The sequence below is a fragment of the Rattus norvegicus genome, chromosome 3 (assembly GCF_021556685.1).
Source record: "Rattus norvegicus strain SHRSP/BbbUtx chromosome 3, alternate assembly SHRSP_T2T, whole genome shotgun sequence".
Classification (NCBI taxonomy): domain Eukaryota; kingdom Metazoa; phylum Chordata; class Mammalia; order Rodentia; family Muridae; genus Rattus; species Rattus norvegicus.
This window is the reverse complement of record NC_141536.1, coordinates 36,178,060-36,203,945: the sequence shown is the minus strand read 5'-3', so window position 1 is coordinate 36,203,945 and position 25,886 is coordinate 36,178,060. Positions and strand designations below refer to the sequence as shown.

At 45.3% G+C, this 25,886-nt stretch overlaps 1 protein-coding gene and 1 non-coding gene across 10 annotated transcripts in view; one reads left to right on the top strand and one right to left on the bottom strand.

Annotated features, from left to right (window-relative positions):
- The window catches only part of Cacnb4 (calcium voltage-gated channel auxiliary subunit beta 4), a 250,104-nt gene that overhangs the window by 166,417 nt on the left and 57,801 nt on the right, over positions 1-25,886 (top strand).
- LOC120102058 (small nucleolar RNA SNORA17) lies at positions 3,398-3,524 on the bottom strand. Its single transcript, XR_015685159.1, has one exon. It is a non-coding gene; the product is annotated as a small nucleolar RNA SNORA17 (small nucleolar RNA).

Genomic DNA, 25,886 nt, shown 5'->3' with positions numbered 1-25,886 from the left:
CTGTCTTATCCACACTCTTCAGAGGACTGATCATTCTTTTGAATTATTTTTCCCCTTGGGTAAAATATGTGCTTGAGCACATATTTTATATTGGTGTATTCTTTTTCATTAAAAATTTAATTAGCATATTCCATGTTGGGTTTCATTACAATATTTTCAAGCAAAATTTGTTTCTATTGATTATCTTCATCCTCCTCTACCCCTCTGTCCCCTTCTAACACCCACACCCCCCATGGACTTTCCGTTTTCATGTCACCTGTCCTACCGCCCCCTCTCCCCTCCTTAAGGCCTTTTGTCTCATCTTGAGGTTTTCTTCTAGTTTGGAACCATACTCACCCCACTCATATGCATCTGTGCAAACATAAGCTAGGATCTGAATGTGAGGGACCCAGGCCTGTTTTGGGTGCAGTCCTCCTTTTGGCTTCTCTCTGGCCTTGAAGGTTCTCATGCTGCTGCCTTCTCTTCTGATATATATATATGTGTGTGTGTATATATATATATTTATCTTCTGATATTATATATATATAATCATGGTGTCAACTAGGACTCAATCCTTCCATTTATTTACTCCCCCCCCATCTCTCTGCATTCTTTTATTTATCTCTCCAAAGTTTTAACATCAGCCCCCACCAGGCTCCTGAATTTTAACTGCCTGTTCACTATCCCCACATGGTTGCCTATTAGAAAAGCCAGTGTGCCATGGGAGTTTGAGCTTCCAATGTTCTCAAACCAATTTTCTTTTGGTCTCTCCTCACTCAGCTAATTTCAGCTTTCTTTCTCTGAGAATTTAGGCTAAACATTTCACTGCGATGTTAACCCATCAATATGCTTGTCAGTTCTAACTTCAGAGTATGTCTTGGAGATAACCATTTCCTTACCTCAGTCCTGCCCACTCATATGATCCTCTAAGGCTGATTCTCTGATAGAGCCCCAGCCCCCTCCCCCTCCCCCTTTATCCTGTTGTTACGTTTGGAAGTTTAGTAATCTTAGAAGCAACTCATCTAATTTTGCTTCTTTGGATTCAAATGCAGTGCGCACAGTGCCTAATGATATTCTAAGCTCTCAGGCACTGCTAATGGATGTGATTCCATAGTAACGGGTGTTTCCTGTGAGTGACTTGTGGAGTTCATTCAGTAGCAAAATCATGACTATAATAAGATTTTAAATGATGCTCTGCGAGTTTGAGGCATGGTACCTCGATTTTAGGAGCTTATTGTTAAAGGACACTCAGAAGTCGTTTCAAATATTCAAATGAAATCATGACCTACATGCCTCAATATTAAGGGACTTGTTTCTGTCATGTGACTACCAGATACAAGAAATGTGTTAACGAACAGCACCTTCTCTTCTACAAATCAGCAAACAATAAAAATATCTCTGACAGCGTTAGAGTACGGGTAAGTTTTAAGCAATTAACTAGGACTCTTGTTCAATCAGAACTGTTGGATGGCAGTTAAAAGCCAAGGACTCCACTGGCCGCTGGAACACAAGTAAAGGGAGGGGACCCCAAGAGATCCAGATGAGAAGGAGGCACAGGCACAGGAACATGGAGGGTGGAACACGGAGCTCTTCGTGAGTCCATCTGCAGACTCCGTCTTGAAGATCCTTGAGAGTCCTTGCAAAATTGTCTCTGCTTACCTTCTCTAAGTGACTTGTCCGTACCACAGCCAACGCCCTAAATACTGCTGGCTTAAGAACCCCAAAGGGTAAAAAATACATTTGTCATACAGACTGTAAAAATTTTGCTGGAAAAACGCCCATATGACTCATCCCATAAAGTGGACTCTGCTCCTAAACTTTCTAGGGTAATAACTCCAGATGTCTCTTATTCATTTCTTAAGGACTCCTACATTTTATGTTATTTTTATTTTTATCCTATAGGTTATAAAGGTCTTGCAGATTTATTGCTTCTGCCCAATAGTCATCCGTTAATGAAGAAATTTAAAACAGATGAATGTGATCTATTTTCTTTTAAAAAAATATTGTATTGATTCTCTGTGAATTTCACATCATGCACCCCTATTCCGCTCATCTCCCCCCTCCCCTTATACCCACCTTCACCCTTGCAACCTCTCCTCCAACAGAGAAAAAACAAATCCCATTGTGGAAGCCAACAGTCATACCCCTTGTCCACACTTTCTTGTTTGCAAATGCTCAATGAAATGAGTCATTGGTCTGGTACTAAGCCTCTGGCTTCTATTACACTATCGGTACTGGAACCTCACTGGGACTTCTCTTGACTCTCCTGTAGTTGCCCTGTGTCATGGAGATCCTGCAGTTTTGGTAGTGTAAAACATGCCCCTTCATATACTCTGGCAGTTCATCGATGGGGTAGATGCTGGGGGTAGGCTAACTCAAAGCCCTGGATCTGGGCCTGAGAACTATCTGAGCTGGTTAGCATGCCATCTCTCTCACTCTCATGTCCTTGGGGGTCTAGATCACCCCTCCCCCCATCCCCTTTCTGCAACCAGGGCCAGCTCTACCCTTCTGCCCACTCGCCTACTCTCATGAGTGTTGCAGCCAGCAAGGGACAGGGACAGTTCTCCCACTCTCAGGACCCTAGGACCAGCTATCCTGCCTGCCATAGGTAGTGAGGGGCAAGGTAGGAGAGGTGGGCATCTCTTCCTCATTTGCACTCTGCACAGCAGACAAGAGGCAGGGCCAACATGCCCAGTCCATGGCAAGTTCTACTGTGTTGCTCAAGTAAGGTGCAGGGCCCATTCTCCTGAGTGCTGCAGCAAGTGAGGGGCAGAGGCCAGGGGTCGCTCTCTTGCCTGCTGTAGGTGGGCATCTCTCCATGGTCCGTGCTTGCATGGGAGAGGAGTGGTAGGGCCAGCTCTCCCACACTCATTCCCTCAGGGCCAGCTCACCTCCAACTCCCACAAAGTGTGTGGCAGCTTTCCTAAGTACTGTAGCTGGCTAGGAGAAGAGTCAGCTCTCCTGCTCTTACACGCCAAGGGCAAGATCTCCCACAATGCCCAGGTGAGCAGTGAAGCCAATTCTATATAACCCTCAGACATCAACATGTCCCCAAGTGGCAGCCCAGACCAGGAATGCATGACTGGCCGTTAGTGGTAACAGAGCCCTACTGCTGCAGGGCCATGGACCCAGGCATGGCCCTGATGACAGATCAAGCCAGGAGCCCACATCCTTCCGTTTCTGTTTCTCTTCCATTCTACCACTTGCTCCTCTTAGTGGTACCCAGGATCTCAGGTGTGGCCTCAGGGATGCTATGTCCTGCTTGTGCATTATGGCGCCAGGTAGGGGTCATCTTGGGCAGCCTGCACCCCGAGACATGTGCAGTGCCAGACAGATGGTCATCTCAGTTAACTCCCTGTCTGGGCCTCATGGCTCCAGTATGGTGGTCATCTTGGGCTTTCTCTCTTTTTCTTTAGGGAATGTTAGCTACTAATCATTCAGACGGTCACAGGTGAGCACACTGAGTGTAGACATAGCCTCTCTCCTCTCTGCCATCTATTGACACACATGTGACACAGTAGCCACACCTGCAACACCTCTACATTTTACACAGGTCACCTTCATCACATCGTAACGTTCTCTGTGGTGTTATTTATGTATGTGTATACAGGGGTATTCATGCATGTCTATGTGTGTACATGTATACACACACAGATGCACACCTTAGGAATGTTCAGAATATAGGTACATACGTATATATGTAATATAACTGAGAGGTGCTTGATTTGTGAGAGAGCCTGTGCCTATGTGTGTGCATGTGCGTGTGTGCGTGTGTGTGTGTGTGTGTGTGTGTGTGTGTGTGTGTTTGTGTTAGTTTTGAAGACCAGGTTTTGCTGTGTGTAGCTCTTGCTGCTTGGACTTTACCTTGTAGCCCAGGCTGACCTTGACTGTGGGCCTCCTTCTGTCCCTGCCTTCTAAGCAAAGTTCTGGGGTTGCAGGCTAGTGCCACCATATTAGAAGAGAGAGAAACTCACGAAGAATTTAAGAACTATAGCGTGGTATTAACATGCCTCCTGGCTTCAATCTCACTTTACTAGTAATGGAGCTGATGGGATACATGGATGATATCCTAATGTGCATCTTATTTAGGGGCCACTGATGGTTTCCGTGCTTTCCTCAGCTGATCCACAGGAAGCTTGGAAACAGGGCCTCAGTTTGTGCCTGAGTATTCACTCCTGTTTCTACTTTGTAAACACGATTTCATTTAAGCTGAAAAGCTATTGTTTTCAGTCAGGACTGGAAAGGCTACTCTGAGATTATCTGGCCAAGAATCAGTAATTTTGTGGTTGGAATGTGTCTGTGGTCATGTCCCACCCAGTGGCAGCATCTGAAAGGCCATGTGAACGGCTCCCACAAGCAAGGGTCACATGAGTTCATAGGCCAGATGCCAGGAGTGAAGAGCAGAGCAGGGGAGCTCAGGTCAGCACAGTGTGAACTGTCATGATGTGGAAGAAAGGCACACCTAAGGGCAGTCTCAAGGGATCTGGAAGACGGGCAACCAGAAACTAGAGGGAAAGTGATGGCATCAGAGGCAGGTTTAGAATGAAAGCAACAGCCAGCCTGGGTCAGACGGGGCCAGACATATAACCTGGTAGTGTCTGCCTGCAGTTTCTCTTGCTTATACAATGTGGTTAATTTTTCAAATATGCAAAGCACTATAAGGAGGTCCAATTTTCCCTTTTACCTAAGTTGCTACCTGTCATTTCACACATACTAAGGTAGGTTCTCTGCAATCCTAGCCTTTGTTTGTTTGTTTGTTTCCTTTTTCTTTCATAGTTCTGGGTATTGCACAAGGAGCGAGTGCTGGTCTCTGTCATAGGCTGGCAACCCTCCTAGACTCACAAATATGAACATGGATAAATTCCAACTCCAATTCAAAGTTATTTTGCAAGCAGGCTGAGTCAACAAATCTTGGATATTGACTGGATTTAGTCCTTTAGGAACTGACTCAATATTTTATGAAACTTCCTTGGAAAGTTCAGGGGAGGTCTTCAAAAGAATGGAATTAAAATAGGGTTCGTGATTTCCACCAAGTGCTTGAGTATACAAACCACAACTGCCTTTATTAACATCTTCTTGAAATTTTTGGTTGTCAAGAAGCTCCAGAATGTGTGTCAAAAGTCTGGCTTTGGAAATGTATGAATCTTGGAAGCTCCTGCTTCTCACAGGGAACATTTCATAGGAACTTGATATGGGCAGAAGAGTGTCCACCAGAGGCTGTGAGGATGTCCACATCTTAGTATGCTTTCTATCATTATAGCAGACTGAGTAATGATGGATAGAGAGACAGAGAGAGACACACACAGAAAGACACAGAGCTAGAGAGAGAGAGCCAAAGAGCCAGAGCCAGATAGACAGAGATACACAGGGAGGTAGACAGAGCCAGAGAGATACATACAGAAACAGAGACACATAGACACAGAGAGACAGAGACAGAGACAGAGACAAACAGACACACAGAGAGGCAGAGACAGATACATACAGAAACAGAGACAGAGACACACAGAGAGACATAGAGAGACCACAAAGACAGAGATACAGAGAGACATACAGAGACACAGAGAGACATACAGAGACACAGAGACAGTTGTTTTCCCTCACAGTGGTTTTTAAAATTTTAGTTTGAAGGCAGAGGTCTCATGTACCCAAGGCTGGCCTTGAACTCTTGACTATCTTTCATCCACCTCCAAAGTTCTGGGATTCTAGCTCTTACTACCATGTCTGTTTCATGGTTTTAGAGTCTGAAAAACCCAAGCCTAGCATTTGCTTGGCTTCTGTTGAGGGGATCATGCTACATCATGTTATAGCAAAAAAAAAAAAATGATAGTACTATAGGAAGAGAGAGTAAACTAAAATATAGCAATGGAAGACATATATGTTTTTATACCACCTATTGGGTTCAGTCCCAGGAAAACTAGAACTCATCCAAAGAAGAAGGCATTGATTGGTTCACAAGAGTCTATACCCATGATCCAAATGCCTCCCCCAGCATTGCTGTAACATATGAGCTTCAGGAGGACAAACTCAAATAGTCGCAGTTTGGTTTCATGACAAAAGGTTGGTCTGAGGCAGACAGATTATTTGGTGTCATCCCAGAGGGCCCAGCACAATCACAATACCCAGCATTGGTATGGTCTAGATCTTAAGAGTTTCTAAACTCCACATGTTAAAGGTTTGGGGCCAATGGTGAGGAGTTGAACCTTTCAAAGGTTAGGACTTCCTGGGTAGCTTTTGAGTTATTGTGAGCATGAGTGGGATAGTGGGATCCTTCCTCATCTGTTTTTCTTCCTGACCGCAAGACAAGCAGCTTTGCTCCAACATGTACTCTGACCATGCCCTCCCTTCATGATGAACCGGTTCTCTTAAAGCAATAGGGCCAACCAGCTATGGACTTGACACCTCTAAAACTGGGAACCAAAACAGAACTTTTTTACTTACAAGTTCATTTATCTCAGTAGTGGATGTCCGACTACTACAGAATCCTTGTAAGGAACAGAGGGAGAGAGGAAGGAGAGAGCACTGCAATAAAGACTCAGCTTTTTTTTTTTTTCTTCTTTGGAAATGGAGGAATGGGTTTGTGAGCCAAGAAAGGCAGGTGACTTATAGGAGCCAAAGGCAATTCTCCCTGGGGGCCTCCATAGGAACATGCCTGTCCTTACATTTTAATTTTAGACCAGTGAAACTCATGTTTGCCCAACCTTTCTCCCTTCCTTCTAACATTGGAAATGTCATGAGTCTTCTAAACCCTTCATTCCCCACTTCGTCCCTTTTCTGCACCCTCCCTCTCTATTTTTTTGAAATATGGTCTTGCTATGTAACCCTGGCTGACCTAAAACTATGTAGCCCAGGTTGGCTTCAAACTCATGATAATCCTCCTGACTTTGCCTCTCTAGTGCTGGGATTTCAGACTGTAGGCCACTATGCCTGGCTCCATTTCTGACTTCCAACTCTCCAGAATTATGAAGTAACAAATCTATGCTGGCTTGGACCAGACCACTGGCTCCTGGCCGTTTGTTTCAGCAACAGTAGCAGGGAAAGACAGAGTGGAGCCTGCTGATGGGCATCCCCTCAGCTGCTGCTGTCCACGTGGCCTTTAACAAGGTTGACCAACTGATGTTTATAATCATCATTGGTGTTAGATTATGACATTAGGGCTTGTTTCCAAAGTGTTTGTAACACTGTCAGTTTCCTAGACTAATCAGATACATTTTAACTTGGCAAAAACAAAACAAAACAAAAAAAACCCCTAAGGACTTTAAGGCCGGTTTTCAGGTTCTTGAAGATGCATCATAGCCTAGGCACTTAGCCCTGTTTTGCCTGCTCAGTATTGTAACAGTCAGAATGCATGTTTTAGTGGTAAAATAAAAAAAGCAAATTATACATTCTAGTTCATATATTGGCATATTCTATCCAAATATACATATACCATACAGATGATATAAGTATCATACCTCAAGTAAGCAAGTCAGTATCTGAGGTTACTATGGAGACTCCAGACTGGCGAAGTTGCAGACAAGGAATATAAAACGATGTTTGTTTTACAACTGTTTCATTCCTGTCCATTAGTAATCACTCGGGAACAACATAGTCCAATGTCCAATAATTTCTAAATTGCTGGGTCACTCTCTGAGTACCACACCGGGGCCACCACACAGAGGAGAAGCCAATCAGAAGGCGTTTACTTTGAAGGTCACAGCCTTTGCAAGTGGCTTTGTCACTGTAGTTGATGCTCATCTCGGACAGGAAGGAAAACAAGCGAGCTAGAGTGCAGCCGGGCACCGGGTTTTCAGAGAATGTTTGGGTTCATTCCTGTGTGAAGGAAAATTTCTAATCTGGGTACTTAGTGCACCCTGCATGGCTTTGAGTTGATTTGACCAGGGCGAGGGGAGCATAAAGAAGGAGAGAGCACAGAAAAGCTGGGATTGGGTGGGCTGCGTGCTCTGATGGAGGTTCACCAGCACTAGCCTGGAAAGTCACAAGGAGGTGGGTTTAGCTAAATCCCTGTTATAGGTCTGTGCAGGGAAGCTTTTCAAATTGCCATCACCACTGAGGAAGCTGTGGTTGGTAGTTTCTGCATACAGTGGTTAAAAATACTGTACATGGACCAGAGGAAGGCTTTGCCATTTCTCTGCTTCTGACCTGGGGAAGGATTTGCATTTCCCTGAGTCTTTGACAGAGCCATGCTGTCTGTCAATAATACACATCTATCCGGGACTTCATCATTGTGGGCTTCTCCCTATCCCCCTCCCTCCTTCTCCCCCTCCCTCAACCCTCCCTCCTCACTCCTCCCCCCACCTTGTATGTGTGTGTGTGTGTGTGTGTGTGTGTGTGTGTGTGTTATTTGTACTTGTAGCTACTACCTCCTGAAAGTGTGAAAATTAAGAGGAGATGAGGGTGTGGGAGGAGAAAGTAAGGGTGGACAGCCCAGCATTGTGATGCAGAGGCAAGGGGAAAGCTTGGGACAGAAAACCTAAGGGATCACTATTACTGCTGGCTCTATCACAGACTACATTATGGAATCCCAAGGGCGAGTGTCTCTGTCTGTAACATGCTGCACCTCAGGCCTTCTTCGTTCAGTAGTTCAGTAACTTTACCATGGAGGCGAGTGCCGTCCTATCCAGGACTTTATCCAGCCCCCTCCCTTCGATTAGAGAATATTCCCAGAAGGCCTGACTTAGCATGGTCCCAGAGCAATTGAGAAGTGACTGCCTAGGCACCTGGGAGCTGAGGCAGCCGTGGCCTGGAGCCTGTCTTAATTGTTAACTCAGGCTGAAACCTTCTACAGTTTCCAGAACTTCAGGGAATACAGATTCAGTCAGCCCTCTCCCTCTCCCTCTCCCTCTCCCTCTCCCTCTCCCTCTCCCTCTCCCTCTCCCTCTCCCTCTCCCTCTCCCCTTCCCCCTCCCCTCTCTCCCTCTCCCTCTCTCATGTACCTTTTGGTTTGGGGAAACACTTTTCAGCCAATTACTATTTGAATCTGTTGTGGGCAAACAGAAACACTTTGAATTTTGCAGCATCTGTACCCAGAGTAAAGATACAGTGCACACGCCTTTGTCAGCTCCGACTGCTGTGCCCACGCCAGTGTGTACTCCTGTATCACCACACGAGCTAGGCGTGGATGCCTGCCTGTGTGCACGGTAGCCACAGGCCTGGCGGTTATGCTCAATGTATTTATAGGTTCCGTAGCCAGGGAACATCGGTGCCGTTATGTAACACTGGAAGCTCTCTGTTTAGGGAAGTGGCCTTATTAGAAAGAGAGATGCCGCCCAGGGACCCAGTGTTGGTATTTTCTTGTACAGCTGAGGCAGCTGCTGAGCTGCCTCTGCTAAGCTCGCAATGGAAGGAAAGTAAGTGGGTCTCCAGAGATGTCCAGATTTGTCTCCCACTCACTACAGGTTTGCCACTCTCTTTACTTGATGTTAAGACACTTGGAGGGGAAGACATAATATGGGCTTGCCGATCCCATTGCGCCCAGCGTGTGGCTCCATGCTTAATGCACGTTTTGGCTGACTGAATGCCTGCTATGTTAAACAAAACTAGTGCACAGCTGTATGGCAGCTGGAAGACATGGACCGTGTCTGTTTTGTCAGAGAATGTAAGTTTGGGGTATACATCTTAATGAGAAGACTGTCAGCACCTTTATCGCCCTGCCCTTCTGGGGTTTGTTTCAAAACATTCATTTCTGCCATGTTGAGAAGGGGAGGTAAAATGGCAGTACAGTAAGAGCTCCCAGCCAGCTTTCAGCTGAATGCTTTCCCAGTTGTGCAGGCGAGAAGAACAAGGAGAATACGGTAGCGCTTACCTCCTCACACTGCCTCACGCCTTTGACTGTGTGCTTGCCTGGGACTGAGTTCTTTCAGTCTTCTGACCTACTTCTCTTTTAGCCCACTGCCAATACCCGTTAGACTCAGGTTCACCACGAGGCCTATTGGAACTCATAACTTAGTCTCCAGGAGCAGACAGACATCCCACAGAGAGCCAGACAGGTTCTGCCTCAGTCTTACTAAAGCCTTCCAAATGAGCAAGTCACCTTTTCATCCAGTGTGGCTTCATTCGTTCACAACAGGGTGCTATTCCGGATATCCAAGGACAGTGTAGGGGATATCCAAGGATTCTGACAGCTGAGACTCCACACTTAGCCTGTCCTCTTACTGAAGTGTTTGTACCCAAGGCAAGCTGGGCTCAGTTAGCTGATTGCTGCTAATCTGACTGGATAAGTAACTTTCCAAATGCCTGCTTTTAACTTTGGACAAGGAACTTGCTTATTAAGACAGGGTGACATATTAGTGTCAGAGTCTCTGAACTTTAGAACTCCTGGTTTTCCAGGCCAGGTCCATTTCCTTTAGGCCTTTCCTGTGGACCACAGAATGCTTGCAACAACCTTGCTTCTACCAAACGTGTATTGGTAGCTCCTCTGTCCACTGAGGTTCTGAGAATGAAAAGTGTCTCAGGATATTGGTCTGGTGGGGTTACTCCCCATTGGCAAGTTATATCCTAAGGCAGTGGTTAAAAAGCTTTGCCTGTATCAGAACCCAGCTCTGATGTTTCCTCCTATGGTTTAGCAGGCCACCTGGATGCTGTTGGCTTCTGAAATTCTGTGCCAGATATGAGTGGTCATGAAGTACTTCATAGTTCTTAGGTAAACAGACACAACCATATGGAGGTGGTGAAAGTTTTCTCTTCTTACTATGTTGGCTCCAGGACCCTGGACCCAGGAACAGAATTGAGGTCAGGCCTGGTGACAAGCGATTTTATCCACTGAACCATCTCATTGGTCTAACTTTAGAGAAACTAGTACAATTATTCTGTTGGCTACCCATAATAATAAATTTGTCCCTTAGTTCTTATATATTATTGCATCTCTCAATCCTCACCAGAGAAGCTTATTTCTTTTGCAGTAGATAATGTGGATATCCATAATGGAACACTGTGTAGAGAGTAAGGGACCGTGGAGTACTCAGCTTTAAATGGGACTTCTCAAGCATACCACCTCCTTTCCAAACTCAGGGACCATTGCGGAAAGGGGATGGAAAGAAAAGGGAGGCAGAAGGAGTGGATGACTGTAGCAAGCCTGTATTGCCAGACATAACGGTGTAGTTGCACACATGAACTCACAGTGACTGAGACTGCATGCACAAGACGTGCACAGGCTCAAACCAGCCAAAATTCCATCATTGGTAGGGGAGGAGTCATGAAGTCCCACCCCCATACGATGACATCAGATTTGATGGTTGCTGGGGAAGGAAGAGACAATTTTGTTTAGGAATGCGGACCCTTTGAGGCTACCCTGTCCATTCTCTGACAGATGGTTCCGTTCTCAGACAAATACAAGCAGCACTAAAAGAACACACACACACACACACACACACACACACACACAGAGAGAGAGAGAGAGAGAGAGAGAGAGAGAGAGAGACAGACAGAGACAGAGACAGACAGAGACAGAGTGCAGAAAGACAGAGGGAATGAACATGAACTGGGAGGGAAAAGTGGGGAAATAAGGGAGAAATTGGAGTGGAGGGAATAGGGGTCCATTTGATCCAAACACGTTATATTCATGTATGAGTATTAAATAAAATATTTGAAAAATGAAATATAAAAAGATCTGTATTGTAGTTAACTCTTTCAGAACTGGTGATAGGTTGAATGCTTCATTTTATAGTAGATCTTCCCCCTCTATAGAACTTTTTAATCTTGGCATAAATAATTTTGTTCATGTGTTCTTGTAAGATGGAAGGTGGCCCAATTTATGTGCTTTTGACCTCTCCGATATCTCCACTGCTTCTCCTCCTCCTCCTCCCCTTCCTCCTCCTCCCCCTCCTCCTCCTTCTCCCTCCTCCCCCTCCCCCTCCTCTTCCTCCTCCTTCTCCCTCCTCCTCCCCCTCCTCCTTCTCCCTCCTCCCCCTCCCCCTCCTCTTCCTCCTCCTTCTCCCTCCTCCTTCTCCCTCCTCCTCCTTCTCCCTCCTCCTCCTTCTCCCTCCTCCTCCTTCTCCCTCCTCCTCCTTCTCCCTCCTCCTCCTTCTCCCTCCTCCTCCTTCTCCCTCCTCCTCCTTCTCCCTCCTCCTCCTCCCCCTCTTCCTCCCCCTCCTCCCCCTCCTCCTTCTCCTCCTCCTCCTTCTCCTCCTCCTCCCCCTCCTCCTCCTCTTCCTCCTCCTTCTCCTCCTCCTTCTCCTCTTCTTCCTCCTCCTCCTCCTTCTCCTCCTTCTCCTCCTCCTTCTCCTCCTCTTCCTCCTCCTTCTCCTTCTCCTCCTCCTTCTCCCCCTCCTCCTCCTCCTCCTCCTCCTCTTCCTCCTCTTCCTCCTCCTTCTCCTCCTCCTTCTCCTCTTCCTTCTCCTCCTTCTTCTCCTCCTCCTTCTCCTCCTCCTCCTCACTCCCTTTTCTCCTCCTCCTCCTTCTCCTCACTCCCTTTTCTTCTCCCCCCCTCCTCCTTCTCCTCCTCCTCCTCACTCCCTTTTCTCCTCCTCCTCCTTCTCCTCACTCCCTTTTCTTCTCCCCCCCCTCCTCCTCCTCCTCCTTCTTTTATAAGGAATAGAAAGAGAGTATTAAGAAGTCCTGCAGGAGGAAATGCCTTTATGTTTCAAGAGCTCAGACGCTATAATCCCATAAGGATGCCTAGAAACATCCAGAAGGGACCCGCTGATATGTTAGCCACAGGTTAGACTGGCCTAAACCTTCCCCTCTTCCTATAATTTATTACTACTAGTTTTCAGCACTGCTGTCCTCCTATAAAACAAACGAACAAAAAACCCACTTCACAGTGCCTTTGTAGAGCCTCTTAAATAGCAAAAGCAAAAATGCCAGTATATTCCCATTTTAGTCAGACTCAAAACTAAAAGGAAGTTTGAGAAGATGATTAGGGGACTTGACTCTGTGTCGTATAACCTTTGCTTTTAGGTCTGACCTCTGATGATGAGTTGGGCATGGTGGCACAGGCAGGAGAATCATTGGTTAGTTCTTGAAGAATATTGACCTCCCCCTTTCCCCCATCCCCTGCGGCCATCGGTTGCCAGTGACTCCTCAAATAAGGGTGGGTCTCCCTGAACTCCTCCCTTTCTGTGATAGGACTTTGGTTGGCCTCATCTCACGCCAGTCTTGTGCATGCCATTATTGAAAATCTTCCCTTGACTGTCTGTCTCCCGATGGGTTGATCCAGATTTCTTTACTGTGATTTTCCATCGCCTGCAACCTATCCTTCCTTGATTCCCCAGGGTCTTCACCTGGCCGACCCCTGAAGCCAAGAGGGTTAAGGGTGTCAGGAAGGTACTTGGGAGGGCTTGTTTTAGCAGGTCCTGTCCTGAGAATACCTGCTCAGGTGTTCTGATTGGCCTCAACTATCCCAACCGTTGCAGCAGGACTAAAAACTCCCTTCACTCTATCATCAGGCAAAAAGCACAGCTTCTCTTCGCCTTCAAAATGGTCCCTGCATGGTGTCTGCTTTCAAACTTCTCAAAGTGCTCAAGTTCACCACCCTGCCCTAAATACATCACTTTTTATCTTGTAAGGCCCGGGAACGTGGACATCAGTGCTGCTGATGAGCTCCCTACTTTCTGTTTTTAGTGCCCAGTGTGCCGGGAAAAGTCCTTTGCTGAAATGAGGCTCTCCTGGTGCCTTGTGCCTGTCTCCGTATGCCTTCCTTGCCGGGGTTCTGAAGCAGCAGATGCTATCTTTACTTTCTCCTCTGCGGTTCTTGTTTCTCACCCAGACCACCAAAGCCCCTGGAAGAGGATTTGAGGACTTTTGATCCACCCGTGACCCCTTTGAAACACCAGTGCATGATGCTCTTTGGTTGCCGGGTGTCCAGTTTGCTATTTTTCTGTCTCAGTTTCCTTTATTTAGAAATGGCGCGCTGACCTGATTGAAGTATTCCTGCCCTACCTCAGCTCACAGCCATGGTGAGTTTGAAGCAGGGCTTGACTTATTGGCTTCCCTGGCCTGCCTATCACCCGTGGAATGAAGGGGGCTGGCAAAAATGGCTGAGATATTTAATTGGAGCAGCTTTCTTTATTCGGGATCGATTAGTATTTGAGTTTTAAAGCACACACTCAGAGTTAATAACGCTATCCCGAATCTTTTCCTGGGATTATAAGAGGAATCTCAGAAAACTGGTAAAATCTGATAAACACTTGGGATTATTAAAAGCGAGGAGCCAGGGATGGAGAGGTGGCTCAGCAGTTAAGAGCACTGGCTGCTCTTTGAGAGGATCCAGGTTCAATTCCCAGCACCTGGATGTCAGCTTGCAACTGTCTGTCTGTAACTCCTGCCCCAGGGGATCTGACACCCTCACCCTGACATATATGCAGTCAAATCACCAATGTACATAAAATGTAAATGTAAATTAAATTAAAAAAGTAATGAAAAAACGAGAGTCCAGTATCATTATTTAAAGTGCTAAGTGAGTCTTGGTTATCTAAGGTGTCTACCGTTATGGAGGGGGCTCTAAAATTATCCAGAAATGAAAGGTTTATTTTAAATGATTGCAAATATTTCTCTCTGAGGTGACTTGGGCCACCTCTATTTCTTTGGCAGTCAGTCTAGTAAAGATTTGATTGTGGAAAGGCTGTTAACATCAAATATGGCTTTAGTGCAGACATCTGTATTATCTAATTGTGGTTTAGTGTCCTTGCTTGAGGTCTTCCTTCTGTTTCTTCTGCATCCACAAGTGAGTTCCTCATTCATGTTTCCTCATCTAATAAGCATCAATAAAGGCAAGTAAGTATGGGCTTAACCTCAAGGAGAAGAGATGAATCCACACCACCATCAGAGCATACATAAGATGGAGATCCACAGACTGCAGACAGCTGGCAGACAGTGCAAGCACAGGGAGCACTCAGTGTGTGCTCACTAAGGCCCGAGTGCCAACCGAGCTAGCCTTCAGGGGGGACATCAGCAAAAGCACCCTGAAGGTGACTCACACCTGCTTTCAACACAAGCAGGAGAGAGGATGAGAGTTCTAAAGGTCACGTAGGTGGTGAAGCCTCTTTATGTGGAGAGTGAGGGTGCTGCTGGCCTGTTAGCATAGCACCAAGGAGCTAGTGAGTAGGCCTAGGGTGGAGTGAGGCGAGGCTGGGCAGATAGAACTGTCTTAGCCCATTGCAAGTAACAGTGCCATTCACTGCTGGGACAAGACTGCACCCTCACTCTTTAGACAAAACAACTACAAAGTCCCCAACCTAAGTGTTTTATCCCTCTTTACCCTCATCCATTGCAATGGCTTGGGTGCTTCCTAAACATACAGATGCTTTGACAAAGATGAACTTTCCATGAAAGGCCCGAGGAGTTGGGAACACCGATGTTCTGAGCTTATATAGGTATTAATACTCAATAATGATTTCTACTTAGGCAAGAACACAAAAGACAATGGGTTTATTTTTCACCCCTGCAAAACAGTGAGACATGATTTTTCCCCCTTCTCTATTCACAGGGAAGCCGATGTCCCAAACTGCTCTCTAATTTTAAAAACTCCTGTGTCGAAGCAAGAGATGCTCTTACCAAGGAGGGTGATGAGTTTCTTCTTTTTAAGCTTCCTGACACCATTGTTTATGCTAAGGTTGAGACCAAGAATAAACAAACATCTGGGTGATTTTTATTGGTGTAGTATCCCTTGATTTTTTTTGTTTATTTATTTTGAGCTAATGCCAGTTTTCACATCCTGAGCCTTTTCGCCTTTGCCAGAAGCTGCCAAGTAGGTTGATGACAGCGTGATTTGCCTGCTGCCGAGTTGAGGATGAACTTGACCGAAGAAATAGAATATTCTCCCACAGTAGAAGTGGTTTCAGAGCTTACCTCAGACAGAGTTTGATATATCTGTGTTTGTGGTCACTGATTGGATCCCGACATGCAGGCTTTCTTGCCCTGGATTTCTGCCGATCTCAGAGTCACTTAATCATTTGCTCTGTCCTGAGCCTTTCTCCATCAGGGACAATGCTATAGGCTGGGAGGAAACATCACTTATGGGGTAAAGATTCTGTGGTACTGTTGCAGCTTGTACTTGAGGAAGCCAATAAGGTCAGCTTGACATCAACTTTCTATTGTAATGTCTAAAACATATCTGTAACCATTCTGTTGTTACACGAGTTTACACATGATCATTTATGCACACACGCACATGTGAGTAGTCTTAAAGAGAGCACAATGTCTCCCTAAGGCTCACAAACACTTGGCTGTGACAACCCAATCATCCTCTTTGTGATTGTGAGCTGTTCTCATCTGCTGCGGAGCAAGATAGATTTCAGTTTGTATAGTAACCTCATCTGGTTACTGTAACAGATGAGGAGCCAGGATAGACTCACGTTTGTGGTGACAGTAACCAATGGGGCAGCCTCTGTAAGTTATCCTGCTCTTGCTCTATAATGGGAGGTGCCCATACTTGGTTTTGATCGGCTGACGAGAAACAGTGGGTCCATTTCTGCAGAAAAAAAAAATACTGACGACTTGAATCTTTAGCAAAATTAATGGCAGTTGGAGGAATTCCCAGCTGCACATGTAACGGGAAGTGCTTAACTACCCAATTAATCAAGAACGGAGGAACTCAGAGAAACACAAGATTTAGTCAGTTTGCGCAGCAGTGTAGTTGGAAGATGGCACAGAAGCACCCCTCTCTATTGACTGCAACTCCTAGTGGCCAGGGAGATGCTATGCAATCCTGGAGCAGTGCAAAAATATCTTTCTACTTTCTTTTCATTTTCCTTCATTTCTACAAATGTTCGTTGTTGCCTCTTGTGTATCAAACTCCCCTTGGGGATACGAGGATGAAAAGATTCTCCCCCCTGCCTGTAAGCAGGTATTCAGCACACGTGCAGGTCAACACAGCTTGTGGGGCTGGGGAGATGGCTCGGCCTGGAGAGCACTTGCTGTTCTTGCTGCTCTTTCAGAGGACTCAGGTTTGGCTCCTAGCACTCAGGTGGCAGCTCCCACTCGTCTGTAACTCCAGTTCCTGGATCCAATGCCCTCTTCTGGCCTCCATGAACTCTTGCCTGCATGTGGTACACATGCATACCTTCCATTCACACATAAAATAATAAAAGAATAAATCATATTGAAAAAAAGAAAATACAAATTAAGGAAGGTCTTTATCAAGAGAAAAGTTAGAACTTAGCTCTGAGCTTCCAGCAGGCTTCAGTGCAAACCAAACTATAAACAATATTATACTGTTTTCTATAGAAATACAATACACCAGGGTAATGGTTGTTTAGTTTTAGTTACCTCTAACCCAGGGCTTTAATATTACCAAGAGTTGTCTTTATTTAGTCTGGGTACAGGTTGACTGGATATTAGTCTTTCGTGTTTGTCTTATTGTTCGTTTTTAGTTTTTGAGATAGGTCTTGGTCTCTTAGGGTTTTACTGCTGTGAACAGAGACCATGACCAAGGCAAGTCTTATAAAGGACAACATTTAATTGGGGCTGGCTTACAGGTTCAGAGGTTCAGTCCATTATCATCAAGGTGGGAGCATGGCAACATGCAGGCAGGCATGGTATAGAAGGAGCTGAGAGCTTTACATCTTTATCAGAAGGAAGCCAGAAACAGACTGGATATCCTCAGGCAGCTAGGAGGAGGGTCTCCAGGTCCACCCCCACAATGGCACACTTCCTCCAACAAGGCCACACCTTCTAGTAGTACCACTCCCTGGGCCAAGCATATGCAAACCATCACACTTGAGATATAGCCAACCCATCTTTGAACTCATGATCCTCTTGCCTCAGACCCTTGAGCACTGGAGTTACAGATTCATGCTGCCACCTCTCCTGGCTCAGCCTTCTGTGCCTTCAGGAGCACAGTCACAGGGACTTCCACATGTGGCCACACTCCCAGCGACACCATGTGTGAGATGTTTTGGCTGTGGAGTCCCGAGGTGAACTGAAGCTGACCTTCCATTAAAAGACAAGTGCTGGTGTCCATCCAGGAGAGCACTGCTGGCTTCAGCTCTGTTTCCTTTAGTCAGGAGGATGGCTCTTCCCTGACACCATTTCTGCTAAATCGCATGTGTATTCTGCAAGAATGTGTCTCCTCTTCTTTCACACTCGGCATCTTTGCAGCATTTCACGCTAAATGGAGAAGGTTCCGTCGTGTTCCGCAGTTGAAACAGAGCAAGAGACTATTGAGTAAAGCCAAGCTCCCTGGAATCATGTGAGGGAACAATGACAGCTTAAATGAGAAAGGCTTCTGTCTCAAATTCTTATTCTTAATACAACTCGAGCCTCCACACACAGAGACATTTTGCTTGTCCATCATTGTCAACTTTTATGCTCTCCGGATATAAATAACTCCTGGAACAACTATCAAGCCACATTTCAACAGCGATTTTCAAAACTCAAGTCACATTCTTTTGAAAATCCTTCAGGATTTTTTTTTAAGCAAGAAGGAATTTTTTTTACTCATTTTAATCATGTTTATATTACTTAGCGTTGTCTTGAATTCACATGGCTTAAATTGAAAAGCCTGTTCACAAGATATCAAAGTGAATAAGTGATGATTGGGCGGACTCGTCAGATAAAAAATTCAACATTTTTAAACCTTTCCCACCTCTGCATTTCTTGAGTTAGCTCTGACATATGTTTCTCTGTGTCTTGGCTGAACAGTGTAAGATAGGTCAAACATCAATAACAGTTTATCTACGGACTTAAAATAGTCTTAAAAACTATGGCTCACTGCTGTACCCCCAGCCCCTGGGAGGCCGTCACAGGATGACTGAAATTCAGGCTAACCTGGGCTACATAGTGATTTTAAAGCCTGCCTGGGCTATATAGAAAGACCCTGGCTCAAGAAAAAAAATTAAGACAAAGCACCAAAATTTGTTCAAGTGACCCAATTTTAAAAAGTGGATTTTTCTTATCTTGTCATATGTAGTCAACTAATCCAGCACTTTGCACACACTGGGCAGTGGGTAGATTGCACATGCGTTCGTATGTCCTTTGGCAAAAGTTTCTGTCTTCCTTCTTCTCCTTCTGCACTGCCAGCATCCCATTAGTCCTCCAGTCACAGTCTACTGAAGTCTCCCCGCTCCGTGTAGCATTCTCTCGTGCCTGCTCTGCAACCTTAGATTCTCGTCCGTTAACGCAGGGGCAGTACCACCGCCTACTCCCTACTGTCCACCATCACGTGTCTTCTCCTGGCGTGCCTGGCTTGCAGCCAAGTTTCATTTATTCTCCTCTGCTATTTTACTTTGTGCTCTTCTCACCGTGGACCTCTGAGCTTCTCTTTCCCTGACACATGAAGCCAGGCCACTGTGAACTCCACCCCTTGACTTCTCTTGATTTGACAGCGTTGTCCTGAAACACTGAAGCAGACAGCGAGGTATCGATCAGGCTCTGTCTTCTGCACAAGTCACCCTTGGCTCGGAATCTCCAAACCCTGCTTTCTTACAATTTATTAGATTGCTTGTCTTTTCTTTCCTTTTTTTCTTTCTTCCTGCCTGCCTGCCTGCCTGCCTGCCTGCCTTCCTTTCTTTTTTTCTTCTTTTGATACCATATTTCAGCACTGAATTGCTTTGTTTCATGAGCACATCTCGGAACCTTCCACTTGACTGTACATTGTTTAAGGGCAAGAAACGTGCCTTCTAACCTTTGGTACCCACAGTCCTTATCCTCCCCCGTTCTGACCACAGAAAATGTGGCCATAGAAGGCTCACGCCAACCCCAGATTTCATTTTAACGAATTCCTCTTATTGTCCCCCAACTAAGTCCGAGCATCTGATTAATTTAAGCCTTGCACCTCTATTTATGTTTTAGAAGAAAGTCAGAACAGTGAACTGACCTCACCTAAAAAACAAAGAACACTGGTTATCTGTGCATCTGAGATGTGTGTTTGCACTGCACCGAGTTGAACAGACTTCCAGCTCTGTACATTAGATTGAAATGCCCATCTTTAGAATATAACCGGGAGCATTGTACCCAAAAGCATAGATCCAATCACTGGTATCCAGAACTCCAACCAGGCTGCAGCTGAAATGCTCACTATGGCGATTCTCCCGTGACCTACTGTTCCCACTCACCTGTGGCTCCTTTTGGAAAAGAAAAGATTATCAGAGTAAATTCAGGTCATGGTTTCTGTCCCAGCTTCATTTCAATCGATGACTTCATATTTTGGCCAAAAACATTTCTAATAAGAGAGAAGGTGGGGGGTGTCTCCTCTCTGACCACCTTTTGGAGGACACAGCTACTCAAGTCCTCTACTACGGATTCAGAACCTTAGCCCCCTCTATCTTAGTTTTGGGGAGGAGCACAGGGTTTCACTAAGTTTCCCAGACTGGCCTCAGACTTACTCTGTATCCTAGACAGGCTCGAAATTGCTATCCTCCTGCCTCAGACATAAGCCACTATTTCCTATTCACTTTGGAATAGGGAATGAAATCTAAGGCCAACAATTAAGTTTAGTAGTGACATCCTTATCTTTAGTAATCTTTGATCGTGACCCCGACATGTATGTGTGCCTTACTTCCTGCCACTGTACAGGCTAAGGTGGAAAGTCCACAAGTTTGAGGCCAGCATACTGAGTCCCAAGCTACTCTGGCCTACAGAGGAAGACCGCATCTCAAAAAACAAGCAACAAAGCAACCAAACCAAAATCGGTTGAGTGCCATGTGTTTTGATATCAGTCCAAATGAGTGATTCCTCACCGGGTACTGTAAGACGATTCCTGCCAGTTGGAAATAGTGTTAAGAGAGGACCTTAAAGATTATCCAGTTGCCTGAAGTATAGTGTCTTAGCCTCTCCAGGGGGCCACTGGGTAACTCAGGCAGGAGCATGGGGGTTTGCCGAAGGAACATAGTGTGTTTAATGACTGAGAATTTATTCTAGCGGACTGAGGATGGGGTGGGGTTAAACTGCCTTTAACCGCAGGGACCTGCTAATTCACCAGGCTGCGCAGTTAGCAGGAACATTGGGGGTGGGGGGCCAGCTGGGGGGGTGGCCACTCTATATTGTTTCCATGACTTTGGGCATATTGCTTAGTGTCTCTAAGCTTTGTTTACTTCATTGCAGATAATAAACTCCACCTCTCAAGTTTCTATGGTGGCTAAATTAGATAGTGTCTGTAAAATACAACCTTATTCCCATCAAAGCCTCATTTCCTGCTTCTGAAGGTTAAACTAGGAATGAGTTCTTTCCCGTTGGCATAATGAGGGCACACACGGAGAGCACAGAAAAGCAGATAGGACAGAAAAGCAAGCTTTGCTTTTCTTCCCTCCTGTGTAAGCCCACAAAGGCAAAGCTAGTACCCAGGGATGCAGTAGGCTGGGTCCCTCCAAACCTCTGATGCGATTGGCGGCTGCTGATAGGACAAGTAGATGTTACAAAATGCTGCGGAAGGTTCACCATGCTGCGAGAAGTACCGTGACACGAAGCTGCAGTCTTCCATGAAGGAAACCAGGGGTAAGAGTATCAGTTACCTGGAGGGCAGGTAACTTTCACAGAGAGTGTCTTCAGGTATTCCAAATGACTACTTTTTAATTTTTTTGAGAATTTTTACTTATAGTTATTTTGTGTGTATGAGTGATCAGTGTTCTCCATGTGTGTGGTACCCATGAAGCTCATAAAGAGAGGGCATCAGATCCCCTGGTATAGTTGTGAGCCACCGGGTAGGTGCTAGGAATTGAACCTGGGTCCTCTGAAAGATCAGTGTATACTCTTAACCACTCAGCCATATCCCCAGCCACCGAAATGCTGTATTTTAATTTAAAAAGAATACTTGTGCCTAAAACACCTACATTAGGTTTTAGATAGTACTCTTTTTACTTAAGACCCACAGGCTCTAAGAATTTAGAAGACTGTTGGCTTCTTGACAAGGTTTTTCTTCCCCACAAAGACTTGACTAGTGCAGAGTTCTGGGGCACCTAGTCTGGACCCTGTAGAAAAAAGAAGGAGCAGGAAACACCATATAATAGTGACAGTTTTACTTGTCAACCTAACAGGGTTTGAGAAGACTGTCTCAAAGAGGGGTTGTGTAGCTCAGGTTACCCTGTGGGAGGTTGTCCCAGTTACTTTGAATGCTGTGGGAAGGCCCAGCTTAAAATTGGGGGAGGGAAATTCCCTTCTGCATAGACCTGGCTAGTCTCTGCCTCCTCAGGTGGAGGGGTGAGCCACCATCCCAAATATACTCTTTGTAGCTCTTACTGTACATCCCTCGCCCCATTCCTATCACTGTATTAAATGACATTAGAGAGTTCAAGTTTCAACTACTAAGAAGTACTTTGGTGAGAACACATTGGCACACTTGTGTGCTTTTCTTTAACAGCACATTCCTGGCCCCATATATACTGTAAAACAGCCTTAACGAGGAAGTGACACTTTTCCCACAGTATGTGAGCTTCTTAGGAGTTGTCTTGTTACTCTACAGCATAAATGAGGCAGACTGGTGGGAAGCATCTACTATGTATAAACCATTGCCTCTGTCAAACAACACAATGTAATGACTTTGTGATTGTTTGCCTCTGTCAAAAAACACAGTGTAACGAATTCAGCTTATTGGTTTTACTGTAGGTTTTTTTTTTTTTTCCCCAGTTCTGGAATTGGGCAAACCGCATTCTCTAAAACAGAACGAGTGTGCTGTTGTTCTGAACAGAGGTGGAAGACTTCCTAGGCACAGAATGCAGAAGGAAGCAGGAGCTAGGAACAAAAGGAGGAGGCCTTTTCAGATCCCTTTCCTTGTAAAGGTTTAGACACAGAGGACTTGGTATCACACCAGCTACAAATGACTGTTTGGGGATTTGGCATCTTTTTCTCCTTATTTCTCAGAAGCCTGATAAAGAAACTTGGTTTCTACCCCATGGCCTGGAGCCTCACATGGTCTGGACTGTTGGGCTTTGTTTGTGTAAGAGCTGGGTCCAAGTCCGTGACCTACATATTTTGTTTTACTTTTTGAGATGAAATCTCACTGTGTTGTCCACGCTGAATCCCCAGGGACAAAGTGATCCCCCTGCCTCAGGCTCCTGAGTAGCTGGAATTATAGGTACATGCCATCATACCTGACTGACTTCCTGTAAATGTAATTTAACAGTCCTTGTACACAGTATTGCAATGGATTTTCATATTTACCATTTATATGCATGACTCTGGGACACTCCTCTCTAGGGTACATTTCTTCAACTAAACTATCATAGTTTTTTTTTTTTTGCCTAATTACCTCTAAATTATGCCAGTGCTCCCCCCACCCCGTGTGTGTGTGTGTGTGTGTGTGTGTGTGTGTGTGTGTGTGTATGCACCGATACCCATCATGCATGCAAGTGCATGGACACATGTGCACTATCATGTACACAGAGGTTGAAATTGGTGTCTTTCTTGATCACTGTCTTCTATTTACTGAGATACAGTTTCTCACTGAGCCTGGATCTCACTGAGTCGGTCAGTATAGCTACCCAGCCTGCTTCTCGATCTCCTGCATCTGCCTCCTGGACACTGGGGTTGCAGTCAGGTCACCATGCCTGCCTGACTCTCATATGAGTTCTAGGATTCATACTCCAATCCTCCTGCTTGCAATGGGAAGTGTTTATCCACTGTACCACCTCCCCAGGATTTATCTAAGGGTTGGATTTTATTTTCTAATAGATGGAAATATTACATTTTAATTTCCATTACTTAGAAAAGAAGTTAAAACATTTTTTTTTTCTAAATCAAGATTCATTCTGTCCTGGAAGCTCATGATGTCATCCTTAAACCCATGGTAATCCTCCTGCCTCAGCTTTTCAAGTATTGGCATTGCATTCTCCACCACACTGTATCACTATGTATCATTTCCTATTTTATCTCTTTCTCCTGTGGACAGTGAAGAAGTGGGTTCTTCATTTGTGTTAGTATGTTAGAGCTCACTCAATATAAAAACATCAATTCAGATTAGTTCTTTTTGTTGTTTTAATTTTGATTATTATGTATTCCAAGATATGTATTTAACTCTTTAATAATCAGACTTATCGATCACTTTAAAGAGTTCTTTAAACGTGGGCATTGTATTTAAATATTTTAGTCATAGTTTCTCTCTCTCTCTCTCTCTGTGTGTGTGTGTGTGTGTGTGTGTGTGTGTGTGTGTGTGTGTGTGTGTTGGTGCATGTGTTGCCTTTAAATCTCTTCTTAATTAATTAGCCAGAGGAAGTTGATCATGGCATGTGTTCCAGGCTAGCCTCAGACTTGAAATCCTCCTGCCTCCACCTCCTGCTTACTGGGATTGCAGGTGTGTGGCACCAGGCACAGCTTAAACGTAACGGGCTATGAGAAGTGACTTGGGAGTCTCTCGTCGTTTTCTTTGCCGCTGTCTAGGGAATTACTGCACAGCTCCTCTCTCACCATTGGTTTGGAACACTTGCTGTGACACTCACCCAGACAGGGACTGATTGATGGATTCAGGGCTGCTTCCTCACGCCCTGCCAGGCAGGGCCAATCACTTTTGTCTCCATATCTTTAGCATATTAATATCTGTTTAGTAAGGCGTTTTTCCCCCTTCCTTATTCTTTTAACACCTTTTCCCCCTGAGAAGCTTGTGTGTATTTATTTTTCCAGGTAAAATTCGCATTTTCTGTTAAATGCTCCTTTTCACTATTCTTTCCCACACAAAGTCTCTTGGCATGTGGAGGTAGAATGCAAACCCCCACCAACTTGGGTGGAGTCTAGACAGTATTGAGTACTCCATGGAAGGTCTCTCTCCCTTGAAGCCACCTTCTTTGCTCTTTTGTGAACCAATCTGACCTATAAGGGGCAGCTTTGGGCTAGGAACTCTGAAAACCATTAAACCCAGGATGCCTCCCTAGCCTGAGAGAAGGCTTGAGTCTGTCCCCATTTACCTTCAGCCACCTCCAGGCTGATTTTGGAAGAGGGGGAGGTGCTAGAGATAAAATCCAGAGCCTTGTGAAATGCCAAGCACACACTATCCACTGAGCTACATGTCCTGGGCCTCTACGCCTCTGTTCTTCATGAACCATGTTAGCTGTATATGCACATTTTTTTCACTGGAAATTTTGATTACCGAAAAAGCCAGTCCTGGGAATTGTCTCAAGAAGGGTTTTCGACAATCACTTCTGAAGGCTACAGAAACGGCGTGTTTATGGTTCAAGTCGTTTCTTCTCTCTCTCTCTTTTTTTTTCCCCCCGGAGCTGGGAACCGAACCCAGGGCCTTGTGCTTCCTAGGCAAGTGCTCTACCACTGAGCTAAATCCCCAACGCCGTTTCTTCTCTCTTAAAGAAAGGTGCGTCATTTCAGGCTTTGTCTGGCAGAGAAAAGTCTTGTTTTGTGAAGACACGGTGACAGTCCTAAGGTAAAGCATGCGTATTGTCACCGTGTCTCTATCCTGGCTGTTAGAGGGGCAGCGGGGCAAGGCTACCTCACTGATGGTTCTGCTGAAACGTGGCGAGCGGTACTTGAGATGCCTCCCTTGAATGAAGACCTCATGGTGGAGCTGATGCCTCTAGGGGCCAGCACATGGATCAGCCAGGTAGACAGGCCAGATCCTCACTGGTGTCCCATGTATAAGCTGTTCACAAGCTGTCGGGAAGTGGACCAAGCTGCATCGTGGTGTGGCTGCTGATCCAGTAGCTAACGTGGCGGCTTGAGGCTGCTTCTAGCAGCAGTCTTCCCTTTGCCCAGCACAGCCTAACTCCTCAGGCAATCTCAGTCTCATTGATCCTACAATGACAAAGTTGAATGTACAGAGCCTTTCAACTTTTGTTTTACTTTAGCACCACAGAGGGGCTTTTTTTTCCTTCACTTGTAGTGATTGATTAAGCAACACACACACACACACACACTGACTAAATATCAAAGCCATTTTGTGTATATAAAGCAACTCTGTTGTTGTTGTTGTTGTTGTTGTTGTTGTTGTTGTTCTTTCCCCAAGTTTTATGTTGAGTTGGTTCTGTCTGTTACAAGTTTGGTAACAGACGGAACAAACTGTATCATTTTTCCCCCCTTCGAGTTGTGGAACCAATAAC